Source organism: Pseudophryne corroboree, chromosome 10 (assembly GCF_028390025.1).
Source record: "Pseudophryne corroboree isolate aPseCor3 chromosome 10, aPseCor3.hap2, whole genome shotgun sequence".
Lineage (NCBI taxonomy): Eukaryota > Metazoa > Chordata > Amphibia > Anura > Myobatrachidae > Pseudophryne > Pseudophryne corroboree.
Window position 1 is genome coordinate 155,163,812 of NC_086453.1, and position 17,209 is coordinate 155,181,020.

General features: G+C 45.0%; 1 protein-coding gene across 1 annotated transcript in view; it reads left to right on the plus strand.

Moving 5' to 3' along the window:
- KASH5 (KASH domain containing 5) overlaps positions 1-17,209 on the plus strand; it is a 1,087,213-nt gene that overhangs the window by 22,468 nt on the left and 1,047,536 nt on the right. The window lies entirely within an intron of this gene.

A 17,209-nucleotide genomic window follows, 5' to 3' on the forward strand; every position in this document is an offset into this window, starting at 1 on the left:
CCTGCTGGCGAACTCACCTGCGTGCAGAGTGGATTGGGCTTCTTAGGCTACTGGACATTAGCTCCAGAGGGACGATCACAGGCCCAGCCATGGATGGGTCCCGGAGCCGCGCCGCCGGCCCCCTTACAGAGCCAGAAGAGTGAAGAGGTCCGGAAAAACGGCGGCAGAAGACGTCCTGTCTTCAATAAGGTAGCGCACAGCACCGCAGCTGTGCGCCATTGCTCTCAGCACACTTCACACTCCGGTCACTGAGGGTGCAGGGCGCTGGGGGGGGGGGCGCCCTGGGACGCAATGAAAATACCTTAAATGGCTAAAAATACATCACATATAGCTCCTGGGCTATATGGATGTATTTAACCCCTGCCAGTTTTCCACAAAAAAGCGGGAGAAAGGCCGCCGAAAAAGGGGCGGAGCCTATCTCCTCAGCACACAAGCGCCATTTTTTCCTCACAGCTCCGTTGGAGGAAGGCTCCCTGACTCTCCCCTGCAGTCCTGCACTACAGAAACAGGGTAAAACAAGAGAGGGGGGGCACTAAATTGGCATATTAATATATACAGCAGCTATATTAGGGAAAAACACTTATATAAGGTTATCCCTATATATATATATATATATAGCGCTCTGGTGTGTGCTGGCAAACTCTCCCTCTGTCTCCCCAAAGGGCTAGTGGGGTCCTGTCCTCTATCAGAGCATTCCCTGTGTGTGTGTGCTGTGTTTCGGTACGCTGTGTCGACATGTATGAGGAGGAAAATGGTGTGGAGGCGGAGCAATTGCCTGTGTTAGTGATGTCACCCCCTAGGGAGTCGACACCTGACTGGATGGTCTTATGGAAAGAATTACGTGATAGTGTCGGCACTTTACAAAAGACTGTTGACGACATGAGACAGCCGGCAAATCAGTTAATACCTGTACAGGCGTCTCAAACACCGTCAGGGGCTATAAAACGCCCGTTACCTCAGGTCGATACAGACACTGACACGGACACTGACTCCAGTGTCGACGGTGAGGAAACAAACGTATTTTCCAGTAGGGCCACACGTTACATGATCACGGCAATGAAGGAGGTTTTGAACATTTCTGATACTACAAGTACCACAAAAAAGGGTATTATGTGGGGTGTGAAAAAACTACCCGTAGTTTTTCCTGAATCAGATGAATTAAATGAGGTGTGTGATGAAGCGTGGGTTTCCCCCGATAAAAAACTGCTAATTTCTAAAAAATTATTGGCATTATACCCTTTCCCGCCAGAGGTTAGGGCGCGTTGGGAAACACCCCCTAGCGTAGATAAGGCGCTCACACGCTTATCAAAACAAGTGGCGTTACCGTCCCCTGATACGGCCGCCCTCAAGGAACCAGCTGATAGGAAGCTGGAAAATATCCTTAAAAGTATATACACACATACTGGTATTATACTGCGACCAGCAATCGCCTCAGCCTGGATGTGCAGTGCTGGGGTGGCTTGGTCGGATTCCCTGACTGAAAATATTGATACCCTGGACAGGGACAATATATTATTGACTATAGAGCATTTAAAGGATGCATTTCTATATATGCGAGATGCACAGAGGGATATTTGCACTCTGGCATCAAGAGTAAGTGCGATGTCCATTTCTGCCAGAAGAGGATTATGGACGCGACAGTGGTCAGGGGATGCAGATTCCAAACGGCATATGGAAGTATTGCCGTATAAAGGGGAGGAGTTATTTGGGGTCGGTCTATCGGACCTGGTGGCCACGGCAACGGCTGGAAAATCCACCTTTTTACCCCAAGTCACCTCGCAGCAGAAAAAGATACCGTCTTTTCAGGCTCAGTCCTTTTGTCCCCATAAGGGCAAGCGGGCAAAAGGCCACTCATATCTGCCCCGGGGCAGAGGAAGGGGAAAAAGACTGCAGCAAACAGCCTCTTCCCACTAACAGAAGCCCTCCCCCGCTTCTGCCAAGTCCTCAGCATGACGCTGGGGCCTTACAAGCGGACTCAGGCACGGTGGGGGCCCGTCTCAAGAATTTCAGCGCACAGTGGGCTCACTCGCAAGTGGACCCCTGGATCCTGCAGGTAGTATCTCAGGGGTACAAATTGGAATTCGAGACGTCTCCCCCTCGCCGGTTCCTGAAGTCTGCTTTACCAACGTCTCCCCCCGACAGGGAGGCGGTATTGGAAGCCATTCACAAGCTGTATTCCCAGCAAGTGATAATCAAGGTACCCCTCCTACAACAGGGAAAGGGGTATTATTCCACGCTGTTTGTGGTACCGAAGCCGGACGGCTCGGTGAGACCCATTTTAAATCTGAAATCCTTGAACACTTACATAAAAAGGTTCAAGTTCAAGATGGAGTCACTCAGAGCAGTGATAGCGAACCTGGAAGAAGGGGACTATATGGTGTCTCTGGACATCAAGGATGCTTACCTCCATGTCCCAATTTGCCCTTCTCACCAAGGGTACCTCAGGTTTGTGGTACAGAACTGTCACTATCAGTTTCAGACGCTGCCGTTTGGATTGTCCACGGCACCCCGGGTCTTTACCAAGGTAATGGCCGAAATGATGATTCTTCTTCGAAGAAAAGGCGTCTTAATTATCCCTTACTTGGACGATCTCCTGATAAGGGCAAGGTCCAGAGAACAGTTAGAGGTCGGAGTAGCACTATCTCAAGTAGTACTACGACAGCATGGATGGATTCTAAATATTCCAAAATCGCAGCTGATTCCGACGACACGTCTGTTGTTCCTAGAGATGATTCTGGACACAGTACAGAAAAAGGTGTTTCTCCCGGAGGAGAAAGCCAAGGAGTTATCCGACCTAGTCAGGAACCTCCTAAGACCAGGCCAAGTGTCAGTACATCAATGCACAAGGGTCCTGGGAAAGATGGTGGCTTCTTACGAAGCGATTCCATTCGGCAGATTCCACGCAAGAACTTTTCAGTGGGATCTGCTGGACAAATGGTCCGGATCACATCTTCAAATGCATCAGCGGATAACCCTGTCTCCAAGGACAAGGGTGTCTCTCCTGTGGTGGTTACAGAGTGCTCATCTCCTAGAGGGCCGCAGATTCGGCATTCAGGATTGGGTCCTGGTGACCACGGATGCCAGCCTGAGAGGCTGGGGAGCAGTCACACAGGGAAGAAATTTCCAGGGCTTGTGGTCAAGCATTGAAACGTCACTTCACATAAATATCCTGGAACTAAGGGCCATTTACAATGCCCTAAGTCAGGCAAGACCTCTGCTTCAGGGTCAGCCGGTGTTGATCCAGTCGGACAACATCACGGCAGTCGCCCACGTAAACAGACAGGACGGCACAAGAAGCAGGAGGGCAATGATGGAAGTGGCAAGGATTCTTCGCTGGGCGGAAAATCATGTGATAGCACTGTCAGCAGTGTTCATTCCGGGAGTGGACAACTGGGAAGCAGACTTCCTCAGCAGACACGATCTTCACCCGGGGGAGTGGGGACTTCACCCAGAAGTCTTCCACATGATTGTGAACCGTTGGGAAAAACCAAAGGTGGACATGATGGCGTCCCGCCTCAACAAAAAACTGGACAGATATTGCGCCAGGTCAAGGGACCCTCAGGCAATAGCTGTGGACGCTCTGGTAACACCGTGGGTGTACCAGTCAGTGTATGTGTTCCCTCCTCTTCCTCTCATACCAAAAGTACTGAGAATCATAAGAAGGAGAGGAGTAAAGACTATACTCGTGGCTCCGGATTGGCCAAGAAGGACTTGGTACCCGGAAATTCAAGAGATGCTCACGGAAGACCCGTGGCCTCTACCTCTAAGAAAGGACCTGCTCCAGCAGGGACCATGTCTGTTCCACGACTTACCGCGGCTGCGTTTGACGGCATGGCGGTTGAACGCCGGATCCTGAAGGAAAAAGGCATTCCGGATGAAGTCATCCCTACCCTGATCAAAGCCAGGAAGGATGTAACCATACAACATTATCACCGTATTTGGCGTAAATATGTTGCGTGGTGCGAGGCCAGGAAGGCCCCTACAGAGGAATTTCAACTGGGTCGTTTCCTGCATTTCCTGCAAACAGGACTGTCTATGGGCCTCAAATTAGGGTCCATTAAGGTTCAAATTTCGGCCCTGTCAATATTCTTCCAAAAAGAACTGGCTTCTGTTCCTGAAGTTCAGACGTTTGTCAAGGGAGTACTGCATATACAGCCTCCTTTTGTGCCTCCAGTGGCACCTTGGGATCTCAATGTAGTTTTGGGATTCCTAAAATCACATTGGTTTGAACCACTCACCACTGTGGACTTAAAATATCTCACATGGAAAGTGGTAATGCTGTTAGCCCTGGCTTCAGCCAGGCGTGTCTCAGAATTGGCGGCTTTATCCTATAAAAGCCCTTACCTAATTTTTCATACGGACAGGGCAGAATTGAGGACTCGTCCTTAATTTCTTCCTAAGGTGGTTTCAGCATTTCACTTAAACCAGCCTATTGTGGTGCCTGCGGCTACTAGGGACTTGGAGGATTCCAAGTTGCTGGACGTAGTCAGGGCCCTGAAAATATGTTTCCAGGACGGCTGGAGTCAGAAAATCTGATTCGCTGTTTATCCTGTATGCACCCAACAAGCTGGGTGCTCCTGCTTCTAAGCAGACGATTGCTCGTTGGATTTGTAGTACAATTCAGCTTGCACATTCTGTGGCAGGCCTGCCACAGCCAAAATCTGTAAAAGCCCATTCCACACGGAAAGTGGGCTCATCTTGGGCGGCTGCCCGAGGGGTCTCGGCTTTACAACTTTGCCGAGCAGCTACTTGGTCAGGGGCAAACACGTTTGCTAAATTCTACAAATTTGATACCCTGGCTGAGGAGGACCTGGAGTTCTCTCATTCGGTGCTGCAGAGTCATCCGCACTCTCCCGCCCGTTTGGGAGCTTTGGTATAATCCCCATGGTCCTTTCGGAGTCCCCAGCATCCACTAGGACGTTAGAGAAAATAAGAATTTACTTACCGATAATTCTATTTCTCATAGTCCGTAGTGGATGCTGGGCGCCCATCCCAAGTGCGGATTGTCTGCATTACTTGTACATAGTTATTGTTACAAAAATCGGGTTATTGTTGTGAGCCATCTTTTCAGAGGCTCCTTCTGTTATCATGCTGTTAACTGGGTTCAGATCACAAGTTGTACGGTGTGATTGGTGTGGCTGGTATGAGTCTTACCCGGGATTCAAAATCCTTCCTTATTGTGTACGCTCGTCCGGGCACAGTATCCTAACTGAGGCTTGGAGGAGGGTCATAGGGGGAGGAGCCAGTGCACACCAGCTAGTCCTAAAGCTTTTACTTTGTGCCCAGTCTCCTGCGGAGCCGCTATTCCCCATGGTCCTTTCGGAGTCCCCAGCATCCACTACGGACTATGAGAAATAGAATTATCGGTAAGTAAATTCTTATTTTTGTTAGCAATTGGGCAAAACCATGTGCACTGCAGGGGAGGCAGATATAACCTGTGCAGAGAGAGTTAGATTTGGGTGGGGTGTGTTCAATCTGCAATCTAATTTGCAGTGTAAAAATAAAGCAGCCAGTATTTACCCTGCACAGAAACAAAATAACCCACCCAAATCTTACTCTTTCTACACATGTTATATCTGCCTCCCCTGCAGTGCACATGGTTTTGCCCAATTGCTATCAAAAATCCTTCTGCGATCAACTTGGAATTACCCCCTGACTGAACTGATCGCAATGGCTGAGTAAGTCTGGAGCTACTCAAACTGCTAAGAATTTTCTCTTCGCAATTCTGCTAATCTTTCGTTCGCAATTCTGCTAAGCTAAGATACACTCCCAGAGGGCGGCGGCTTAGCGTGTGCAATGCTGCTAAAAGCAGCTAGCGAGCGAACAACTCGGAATGAGGGCCAATATATTTTGGTAAGTGGCAAGTATTGATACTAACATTGCTGTCTGCAATATGGGGTTTCTCGTTTGCAATATTTATTCGCTGTGATATTTATTTTCTTCTCACTCAGCACGATATACATGATAAATGTGATGCCTATGCAATAAATTCCATATGCAATTTGACCTTGTGTGAATTCATCCCTAAGCATATAAGTAAATGATAATTTTGGTGTATTAGATGTTATTTTATGGTGAACATTTGACTGTATCTTGTAGGCACTACCTATATTTTGTAATCACTGTAGTTTTGTGAAGTCTGTGCCGGTTACTGGAGGACCGTGTGCGTATATTTGGCTGGTCTGTGGGAATCAGGGGTAGTAGTGAGGAGCAATCCCCTGACAGGGAGTCGAACCCGGGCCTCGGTAGAGAGAGCTATATTCTGACCACTGGATCACCAGGGACTTGGTGTTGATAGCAGGATGGTGAATGTATTGGTAAGAACGAAATGGATATACTATCACAGGAGAAGGTGTCTGTGTACCCAAGGTTACTATGAAATAGGTTCTCTGGAGTTACGCAGATCTGGGAGGAGAAGACGTTGAACTGGACTGGTTACTGGTTAGACTGGAACCGGGCTTGTTACCGGTGAGACTGAGAACCGGGTTGGTTACTGGTAAGACTGAGAACCGCACTGTGAACCGGGCTGGGTACCGATATAACTGTAACGCAAATGTAATCCAGGCTTTTACCAGATATAACTGGAAACAACTGTATGTAGAACAATAACTGGCTGTGACTTTAAGACGAGGTTGAAGAATACTGCGGCTGTGTTGACTGAAGAATACTGTGTCTGTGTCTTTAAGACGAGGTTGAAGAAGAACTGAAGACTGTGGCTGTGACTATAAGTTGAGGCTGAAGAATACTTCGGCTGTGTCTTTTAAGATGAGACTGATACTGGATATAATTGGTAACACAACTGTAATCCAAACTGGATAGCAAAAGAGCAGAGTTTTACAGGAACTAAGGTAATGGTGTTACCTCTTAAAGAGCTCAGCTACTAAGCTCACACTGAGCTGTGTGATTTAAGGAACTGGCAGCTTCTGTAGCACAAATCTCTTTACTTATACTTCCTTTTCCTTGGGGATTGGTGAACAGAGTCAGGTGATTCAGAGAGTCTCAGGTTGGCACAGGACTGGCTAGCTCCAGATCAGGTGATCAGACCCTGTTTTGTCAGTACTTCAGGTTAGGCTCTGATGTGGAGTGAGGCCTAGCAGGCTGAAAAACACTGAAGCCTGAACTTCTATAAATGAACAGAGGCTGCTGACTTTTAGGCCTAAACTCCAGATTGCTGAACACAGTGAAGAATCAAAATGCTGCACACAGCTGATTACTTAGAGGAATTCCTACTCAGGTGGCTAATCAAGGGAAGCAAACACAGATTTGCATTCATGCCGAGCTGAACAGATGCAAATTACAGGATATGCTGAGGTAAGCCCCAGAATATGGGAAATACAGTCAGGATCATGATATTTATTGTATGTGCTGTTTTCCATACCATTATAGCATTAACCAAATCATTACAGACACCAGATATTCTAATTAAACAAATGTGTTTAACTAGAGAAAGATTCTTACCCTAACAGCAGAGGCTATAGGTCAGCTTACTGCACATCAGCAAAGATAAGAACTGAAGACCCAGTGTCTTATCATGTGCTGTGGTCTCTCTCTCCTATCAGTGTCAGGGAATCCCACAAGGGGGGATAATGAGAGTCGTCAGCAGTGACTCCTAAGCAGCTAAACCAAATCACTGTTCTTGCAAAAAAAAACCTCCTTCGTGTTACCCCTGGCAGAGTCTGAAGAGTCCGGGAGAATTGACCTACAAAGCAGGATCGCAGGAGATTTATGGCTGAAACAGGAGTCTCCCCTAGGATACGGAAGGGTAGGCAACTATGATGTAATGTGTAAGTGCTATTGGTGTGAAGTGGTGAGGGCTATTAAGGTTACTGTATAGTGTGGGGATATTAGTGTAATGTGTAGTTGATGGGGTAATAAATAATAATGCTAATTGGGGGCAGGAGGTCAATTTTAAAATTGAAGATAGACTTATTTAGTGTTGGGGCAAGTAGGGGAGAGGAAGGCCTAACGTGTTAATCTTTCCAGGAGAAAGACTCCATCCTTTTCACAGATTCCATCCCCATTTAGAGCTGCTGTCCCTGTATACAATTTTGGATATGATACTTATATGTACTTGGGATGCCTATATATTTACGTGAAAGTCCCCTTAGTGTTATAACAATTGGAAAACCTGGAATTCCAAACCTCCAGACTGCATAGGTTATACTTTTGCCTCCCTTGGAGGGAGCTGATCCCACAGGAATGTGGGTAATTCAGGTGAAAGACAACCACTCTCACTACAATATATAATATAATATATAGATATATTGGTCAAAGTGGAAATTTTGAAGTCGGGGTATGCAAAAGTCCAAAAGGGGGTGTGTCCAGTGTAGTAGAACCCCTTATACTATCTAGTACTGATGCCCCTTTCACCTTATAGCACACGGCACGAGCCGAAATTCGTATTATAGCACACTGAATGAGCCGAAATTCACATTATAGCACACTGAATGAGCTGAAATTGTGACAGTAGGGAGAGAGAGAGAGTGACGACAGGGAGAGAGAGAGTGACAGGGACAGTAACGACAGGGAGAGAGGCAGTAGTCCTATAAATTTCTGAGCTTATCACTTCAAATTACAAAACTCAGGATAACGATTTCAATCGAGCCATGCCATCGCTAGGTAGAACACACGGAAACAATATCACAGAACAAAGCATAGACACTGACATAACATTGCTGTCACAAGCAGATGATGTATGATGGAGTTCTGCACTCAGAGCCATTCCCCATTATTTTCCACTTTGGTTGACCATAACATGACATTTTATCACCAAGTAAATGGAACTAGTGGGTCCCACCCTACCTACATAGCGGCGGCTGGCGGTGGTGAGCTAGTACAGCGCTCTACACAGCCGGCGGCCGCCGAGTAGGGATGGGAGCACCATGTGCAGCAGGATGGCCACTTCCCTCGCCTCCTGCTGCACTTTCATTTCCGGGTCAGTGGAAGAAGTGGCGGTATACCATACCGCCGTATACCACCCCACTTCGACCACTGTGTGTGTGTATAAAATATATATCTATTATATAATATTGATCAATATACCCTTATCCTGCGCTAAATGGGGGCTGCACCTCTAGAATAACCCTTTTGCTAGCACAGGGTTCAAGAAACACATAGAAAACAAATTCAAAGGGTGCACAATAATGTAAAATTAAAACAATGCAGTATCCAATTGATATTAGAAACCAACCAGCAACCAAAAATATAGAAATATATTAATTTATTAAAACATAACAATTGGACAAATAAACCCCTAAAGAACTGATCATTTCTGGGGCTTGTTGTCCTTTAAGATGAGAATTACTCTCTAGTTCCGTCGCGTTTCATCCTTATAAGAACTTCATCAGGGGAAATCGATTTGGAGCTGGTATAATAAAGAGGAAAAGGAGAGAACAACATTTATATCCAAAATTGTGGCCTTTTTGCGGTAATAAGGGTTCTATACCTATGTGTACTCAATTATTAATCTGTGCTTAATTTATGTTCTAATGGTAATGTAAAGACATTGAAGGAATAATGTGTTACACTCTCTTTTTTTTTTATGCCTACTTTTTGAAACTTAGTTTATATGATGAGAGTACTGATTTATATATACAGGAATGAAAGCTATACCTTAAACACACCTTAAATACACTTTACCATGGAGCCGCTGCGGCCGCTATACTTAATACACACTCTACGTACTTTTTACGCTATTAGCGTAAAGAGTGCCCGTACTGCGTACGTACTTTGCGTACAAACACCGCGCTGATGGTACAAAGTACACACAGCGCGTACACACCCAATGAATACACTTTAAACCTTATACAGCAATGCAATGCGATACTAATACACTTTAAACCTTAGCAGGGAAAGAAAGACACGACACCAGTCTGTAATTAAACCACTGGGTTCCGACACCACAGCGTATTATTGCTGAAAGGGGGTTACAATACAATAGAATAATGGCTACATTCAATGGTACATACGTGATTGGATTTGCCGCTCTACCCGGTCCGGTCCTCGGTCATCTAATAGATAACTGAGAGTCTTGTGTCTGACCTGGCCTGCAGCAGGCTCTCTTTATACAATTCATCCAAATCTTAACACAATGGATACTATAATCTCTTTGTCCATTGGACACAGGGATAGTCATTTACAGTACAGGAGAGGCCATAGGTCGGTTTGAATAGGTGGGCGATGTCTGTTCCAACTGCTCTTGTGGGTGGTCTCCTCTGGATTCCCGCCGCATACATAATGTACAGTAAATACAGTTTATCTATATTCTGCTCCTGCACATAACTATCCGCAGGAACATGCGATCTTCCTCAAACCAACACCAGAATGTTACCCTTAAAATACCCTACAGCTGGATACCAAACACCACCTTATAACCTTGTTCTGTCCCCTCCTATCCTGTAAAGGTGAATCCCTTTGTTCTGAAACCATTTAAACTGCTGTAACTTGCTGCTGTAGTGCAGGGAGGCTATGTGTAAAATGTGCACTATTTGGATTAAATATGTGATGTGTTTTGATGGCTTTTCCATGCGTTCACAAACTCTACCGTAAATACTCATACCACGCGCTAATACGCAGGTTCGCGGGAGCGACCATACGCAGATTGCGAATATGCGCACGTACGGCAGAGCAAGTACGCACACGGAGGCCATCTGTGTGTAGTTTGTACGTAATGTATGTACTGCAATATTTTTCGACTTTGACAGTCCACCCTTTGGCAGTCACCAATAACTGCCACTATCTAATCACTAAACAGAAAAATATCTATACAATATCTACAGAAGCTTTTATGATCGGGGAGAGTTGTAGGTGGGAAATGTATGACCTAGTGGGATAGTAAAAAGCATGTCTGTATGAATCCATGTCTGAGGGGCATGTATCATCGTGCCGTAAATGTTCTAAATAAGCTTCGAGGTACTGCGAAGTATACATTAAATCCTTCTCATCCCGTACTAAGGGTCTGTAAATGGGCCAACAAACACTACCGAGCTCTTTTCGGCTTCTTGTTCCAACAAATGGGGTGCACATTTAGTTGATACATGGAGGGGGAACATATGTGAGTGCTAGTATATGTGGATATCACCTGTCCACTGTGTGCTGTTAACTGGAGGTTGCAGAGATGAAGATAAGACACATATCTAAAATACATTCACATAAACATTTTGGGTAGAGCTGATGTCTTTTCCGGATGGATGTATCTGGGCAGAGGGGGAAACAAAAGAAAAACGGGTGAAAGAAACAGGCCATGAAATTCATTTGCAATCCTTATCATAACACTGACTCTATGGATGGGTCATAAATTAAATCTGCTGCTATAACAGCGCCCTCGCTCCTTAGACTCATCAACTTTGTGCTGTGCTTGCGCCGCGTCAGAATTCGAACACACCTAAATATCGAACCAATAATTATGACGACTCCCAGGATACAAAGGAGAAACTTCCCTACACTCATAATAACATTTTGAGCCCACTCTCATAAACCTGAGAACCAATTTTGTGGGTTTAACCATGAGACCCAGCTGGTCAGTTCATTACTCACAGTCGCTAAGGTAAGGTTGTGCTTCCTCCTGAACTCCCACTTCAACTGCAAGATATCGTCCATCTTTTGATCGATGATCTCCGTGGGGTCGTCAGTACTGTTTGTAATATACGTACAGCACTTCACACCATATTGAGTTGCCAGAGTAACACAGTACCCACCTGTCACGGCTGTGATATAATTAAGGACCATCCTGTGCTGAATCAGTTCCTGCTTGTAACTCCCTTTCCGTGTACCTGAAGGTGTCCTCATACAGCTCAATGATATTATCTATCAAGTTCGCTAGCGCATGGATATACCTATAATTTATAGTTCCTCTGGCAGTACGGGTGATGTCAAATGCGAGAAGGAATTGAATGCCGGTGGATTCGTGGATCAAATCAGAGGCTGCGTGCTCTGTCCTATCTATGAGGTGTCTCTTGATGTGTTCATAGTGAGTATGATTATAAGGAGCCTGAGCACTGCGGTGAACGTCTTTCATCTTATCATGGGTTATGGTCATGACCTCTGGCAGTACTCTCCCAATATAACACAATCTCTCTGAGTTCGGGGCAAGCCACTTGTACGCCTTCCTCCCACATATGAAATAGGCATCATCTGGGAGAACATAGGGCACAAAATATAACATCACCATATTACAAATTTTCCAAGTAAAGAAACCAATCCCTAGTTCTGGGGCAGTTATGGGGCAGTTGTCCGTTATGGGGCAGTTGTCTGCGGGGGCAGTTGTCAGAGTTTAGAAATATACGAAGTTTGGAAATTACAAAGTTAGGAAATTTTAAAAAGAACAGTTAAACCAACAGTTGAACAAACATTGAAAAACATTGGAAAGCAAGTAAATCTACCATTTGATTAACAATTTCCATAATCATTTTCCTATCTATACTTTTCTCTTTATAAACACCATGCTCCACAGACTTTTTTTCCTCATAGCACTTCATGGTATCCTCTATAAAATGACATCGTCCTTCACTATTCCTGTTATTTATTGCTCTGTACACATTGCAGCCTCATTAATCCACTCCCCTCTTATTAACACTCATGAGCTTTTAACCTATCTATGTACACTAACTGTCACATCCTCTACCTGTCACCATAAGAAACTATCACACACCTCCCCTAACTATACCTATCTCTCTCTTCTTCTGCTTCTACTAGCTGGTGACATATCCCCAAATCCAGGTCCCATCCACATACCACGCTCACATTCAGCTGATTCACAACAGAATATAAAATCAACAAACCTTATCAACATCACTTGTCTCCCATCTACCTCCAAGTCACTAAAATGTGCTTTATGGAATGCATGCTCTGTTTGCAACAAATTAACAGCTATTCATGACCTTTTCATAGCAAACAAATTCAATATGCTGGCTATAACAGAAACCTGGCTCACACAATCAGACACTGCCTCCCCTGCAGCACTGTCACATGGTGGCCTCCACTTCACACACACACACCCCCAGGCCTGGTAACATCAAAGGAGGGGGTGTAGGAATATTACTATCCAAATGTTACACGCACATTGTTTTACCACCTGTTCCCTCACTCACATTTACATCCTTTGAAGTACACTCTATTAGGATTTTCACCCCTTTCTCTCTGCGTGTTGCAGCTATCTATCGCCCACCTGGGCAACCCAAAAAGTTTCTGGAAGATTTTTCTGCATGGCTCCCTCACTTTCTATCCTTTGACATCTCCACCATCATTATGGGTGATTTCAATCTCTCTATTGACAGTCCACAATCTCCCCATGCCTCTAAACTACTTTCTCTAACCTCCTCTCTTGGCCTCTCCCAATGGACTGACTCCCCTACTCATCAGGAGGGCCACTGCCTTGATCTTGTATTCACCAGACTATGCTCTGTTTCTGAACTCACTAACACTCCTTTCCCTCTCTCAGATCACAACCTTATCACATGCATGCTCTCCTCCATTACTTCAAACTCCATGTCCCTAAAGTCTACAAGGACACCTCTTACCCGCAGAAATATTAACGCTATTAATTTTCAACAACTATCTACCTCTCTGCAACCACTGCTTTCACCAATTTCTACATTCACCTCTCCAGAGACTGCTGTGTCACACCTTAACCAAACTCTAGTAACAGCACTTGATGAAGTGGCTCCAGCTACCCATCACACTCCACGTAGACTTAGATGTCAACCGTGGCACTCTAAATACACTAGACACTTACAAAAACTCTCAAGAAAAGTTGAACGCCAGTGGCGTAAATCTCGTAGTTCAAGTGACTTTCTCACATATAAGACCACCTACCACTCTTATCGTACTGCTCTGGACACTGCCAAACAAACATATTTTCAATCTCTCATCTCTGCTCAAGCCTCTAACCCCAAGCGACTTTTTAATACATTTAAATCACTTCTTGTCCCTCCCTCTCCTAACCCACCAGCCACTGTCAGTGCACAAGATCTTGCTTCCTATTTCAAGGACAAGATTGACAAGATCCGAAATGAAATGGTATGCTCTTCCACAGCAAGTGACCTGCTCAATTCCCTGCCTGAACCCTCTAACACCTTCTCTTCCTTTGATCCTACAAATGAAGATGAAGTATCTGCACTCTTTTCATCTGCCTACTCTAATACCTCTCCCCTTGACTCTATACCCTCACAAATTAGTAAAGCTCTGTCTACTGTGCTCATCCCAACCTTAACGAAAATCTGTAATCTCTCCCTGTCTACTGGTATCTTTCCTTCTCTATACAAGCATGCAGTGATTACTCCCATTCTGAAAAAACAAAACTCTAACCCGAACTCTCTCTCTAACTACCGTCCCATCTCTCAGCTCCCATGCCCCTCCAAGCTACTGGAGAGACTTGCCTACACTCGCCTCACACACTTTCTTAACTCACACAGCCTACTGGACCCACTTCAGTCAGGATTTCGTGCCCAACACTCCACAGAGACAGCACTGACTAAGGTAGTGAATGATTTGGTCACTGCTAAATCTAAAGGACATTTCTCTCTCCTTATTCTCCTTGATCTCTCTGCTGCTTTTGACACTGTTGACCACTCTCTTCTCATACAAACACTACAATCCCTAGGTATTCAGGACACAGCCCTTTCTTGGTTCTCATCCTACCTATCTAATCGCTCCTTCAGTGTTCGTTTCTCTGATTCCACCTCTACTTCGCTACCTCTCTCAGTTGGAGTACCGCAAGGCTCAGTCCTAGGTCCTCTGCTTTTCTCTATCTATACCACATCTCTTGGCAAACTAATCAACTCTTTCGGATTTCAGTACCATCTGTATGCGGATGATACTCAAATCTACCTATCCTCCCCTGATTTGTCACCATCTGTATTGGGCCGTATCACTGAATGCCTTTCTGCCATTTCATCTTGGATGACATCTCGCCACCTCAAACTTAATATTTCCAAAACAGAATTAATTATATTTCCACCGGCCAATAGTAGTTTCCAACCTGATATCTCTATCACTGTTGAGAACTCTGCAATCACCCCTACCCCACAAGCTCGCTGCCTAGGTGTCATTCTTGACTCTGAACTGTCCTTTGTTACCCACATTCAATCTGTCTCAAGATCATGTTACATACATCTAAGAAACATATCCAAAATACGCCCTTATCTTACACAAGACACAGCAAAAACTCTAATCCATGCTCTCACTATCTCCCGCATTGATTATTGTAATAGTCTCCTGACCGGTCTTCCCAAACATAGGCTCTCACCACTACAATCCATTTTGAATGCGAGGCTAATCTTCCTTGCCAGACGTTCATTGTCTGTAGATCCGCTCTGTCAGTCCCTCCATTGGTTACCGGTATTCTACCGTATTAAATATAAAATACTTTTACTCACATACAAGGCTATTAACCTTACTGCACCAACATACATCTCTTCACTCATCTCAAAATATCTCCCTACCCGACCTCTCCGCTCTGCACAAGATCTACGTCTCTCATCCACACGCATTACTTGTTCACACTCAAAATTACAGGACTTTATCCGGGCTTCACCCACTCTGTGGAATGCCCTCCCACGCACAGTAAGACTCGCCTCTAGTCTCCAAACCTTTAAATGTTCCCTGATAACTCACCTCTTCAGACAAGCCTATCAAATTCCAGACCCACCCACATAACCTTCAGTGCTTCCCTATCTAATTACATCCTCTGTAGAGTATTCATAACATCACATATCTTGTCTTTCTTTAGTCTCACACCCTCCTGACACTTGGATAACTTTGTGGGGTATCATCATACAACCCATTAAGAACCTAGCAATCTGGTGGACCATTATGCAATAGGTAGCATCTATCCTTGTGTATCTATGCCTATTTCCCTATAGATTGTAAGCTTGCGAGCAGGGCCTTCCTACCTCTATGTCTGTCTGTTTTTACCCAGTTTTGTTCTATTACTGTTGTTCTAATTGTAAAGCGCAACGGAATATGCTGCGCTATATAAGAAACTGTTAATAAATAAAAATAAATAAATAAATAGTTCTCCCATCTGCTCAGTACAAGTATCTGGCTGGATGATATGAGCACAATACCCTGGCGATACTTTTCAAACCCACTTGGTCTTGCTTCCACGAGTATACCTATGCCGAAAATACCTCCCACTGTTGGCTATTTGGCGTACAAGTTCAGAGTCTATGGGTATCCTATCAGCTCTGTGTGAAAAGGTCATTGTCTGGTTATTCCACGTCGCTTTCCAATTTCCCGGTTTTCGGTAATTTGAAATATTAAAACACAATAAGGACCTGTTTACATGATACTGGTGGAGCTTCAAACTAGGGGCCTAGAGATATTTAATTTATTGACCACCGGTCTCCCACACCGTAATTCGAGTACCTCATCTATTGCTAAAGGGTACGGTACTAATCCTGACTTGCTCTGACCTTGAGGTACCTGTGAGCACACCCAACATTCGGTCTGGTTTAAGACCTTACCCACTAGTGAGTGGTAATCACTCAACAGATGATGGTCCATGTTGATATTAAGGTTGGACTGACATCTCTGGATGCACCCATCCTCAACTATATTCTCACAATTCCTACAAATACAATATTCATCAAACAATAACCCCTCACAGTGCCTCCGAGCTCCCCGACTACCAGAGCGCTTACTGATGCCAGCTTTTACTAAAGTGATGCGCTGATCCTGAGATCCGACAAATCCATACTTGTCATCAGAACCCATTCCAGATCCCTGCTCGACCTCTCTGGGACCCTCACCAAAACAAACTGTCCTTCTCAAAACCAGAATTACTAACAGAACCCGAAACGCAGTCTCTTGTGATCGATCCATTTAGTTAGGGGAAAGGAGGAAAATAAGAAGGAGAAAAGAGAGGAAAAATGCAGGGGGAGGTTAAAAAAAAAAGTGGTACGACAACCGTTCTATATCTTGTTACTCTCTGTGCTCAGATGCCCTTCAACAGTCCTGCCTTTCAACTTTCCCGGAACAGACACTCCAGTGATACGAGATTCTCTACACTCTGCTCTTTGTCACGAGTTCTCTCCGGGTCAGCGACGTTCTTGCAGTGGGACGAGTGTATCCAAGTCTCTTTTGGCGACCTTCAATGCTGTTGTGCTGGTTAACCAGACTTGATATGGTCCTTCCCACCTGTCTATGAGGCAACCGGAGCGTAAGAAATTTCGAATCATCACATAATCCCCAGGTTCAATGTCATGACAAT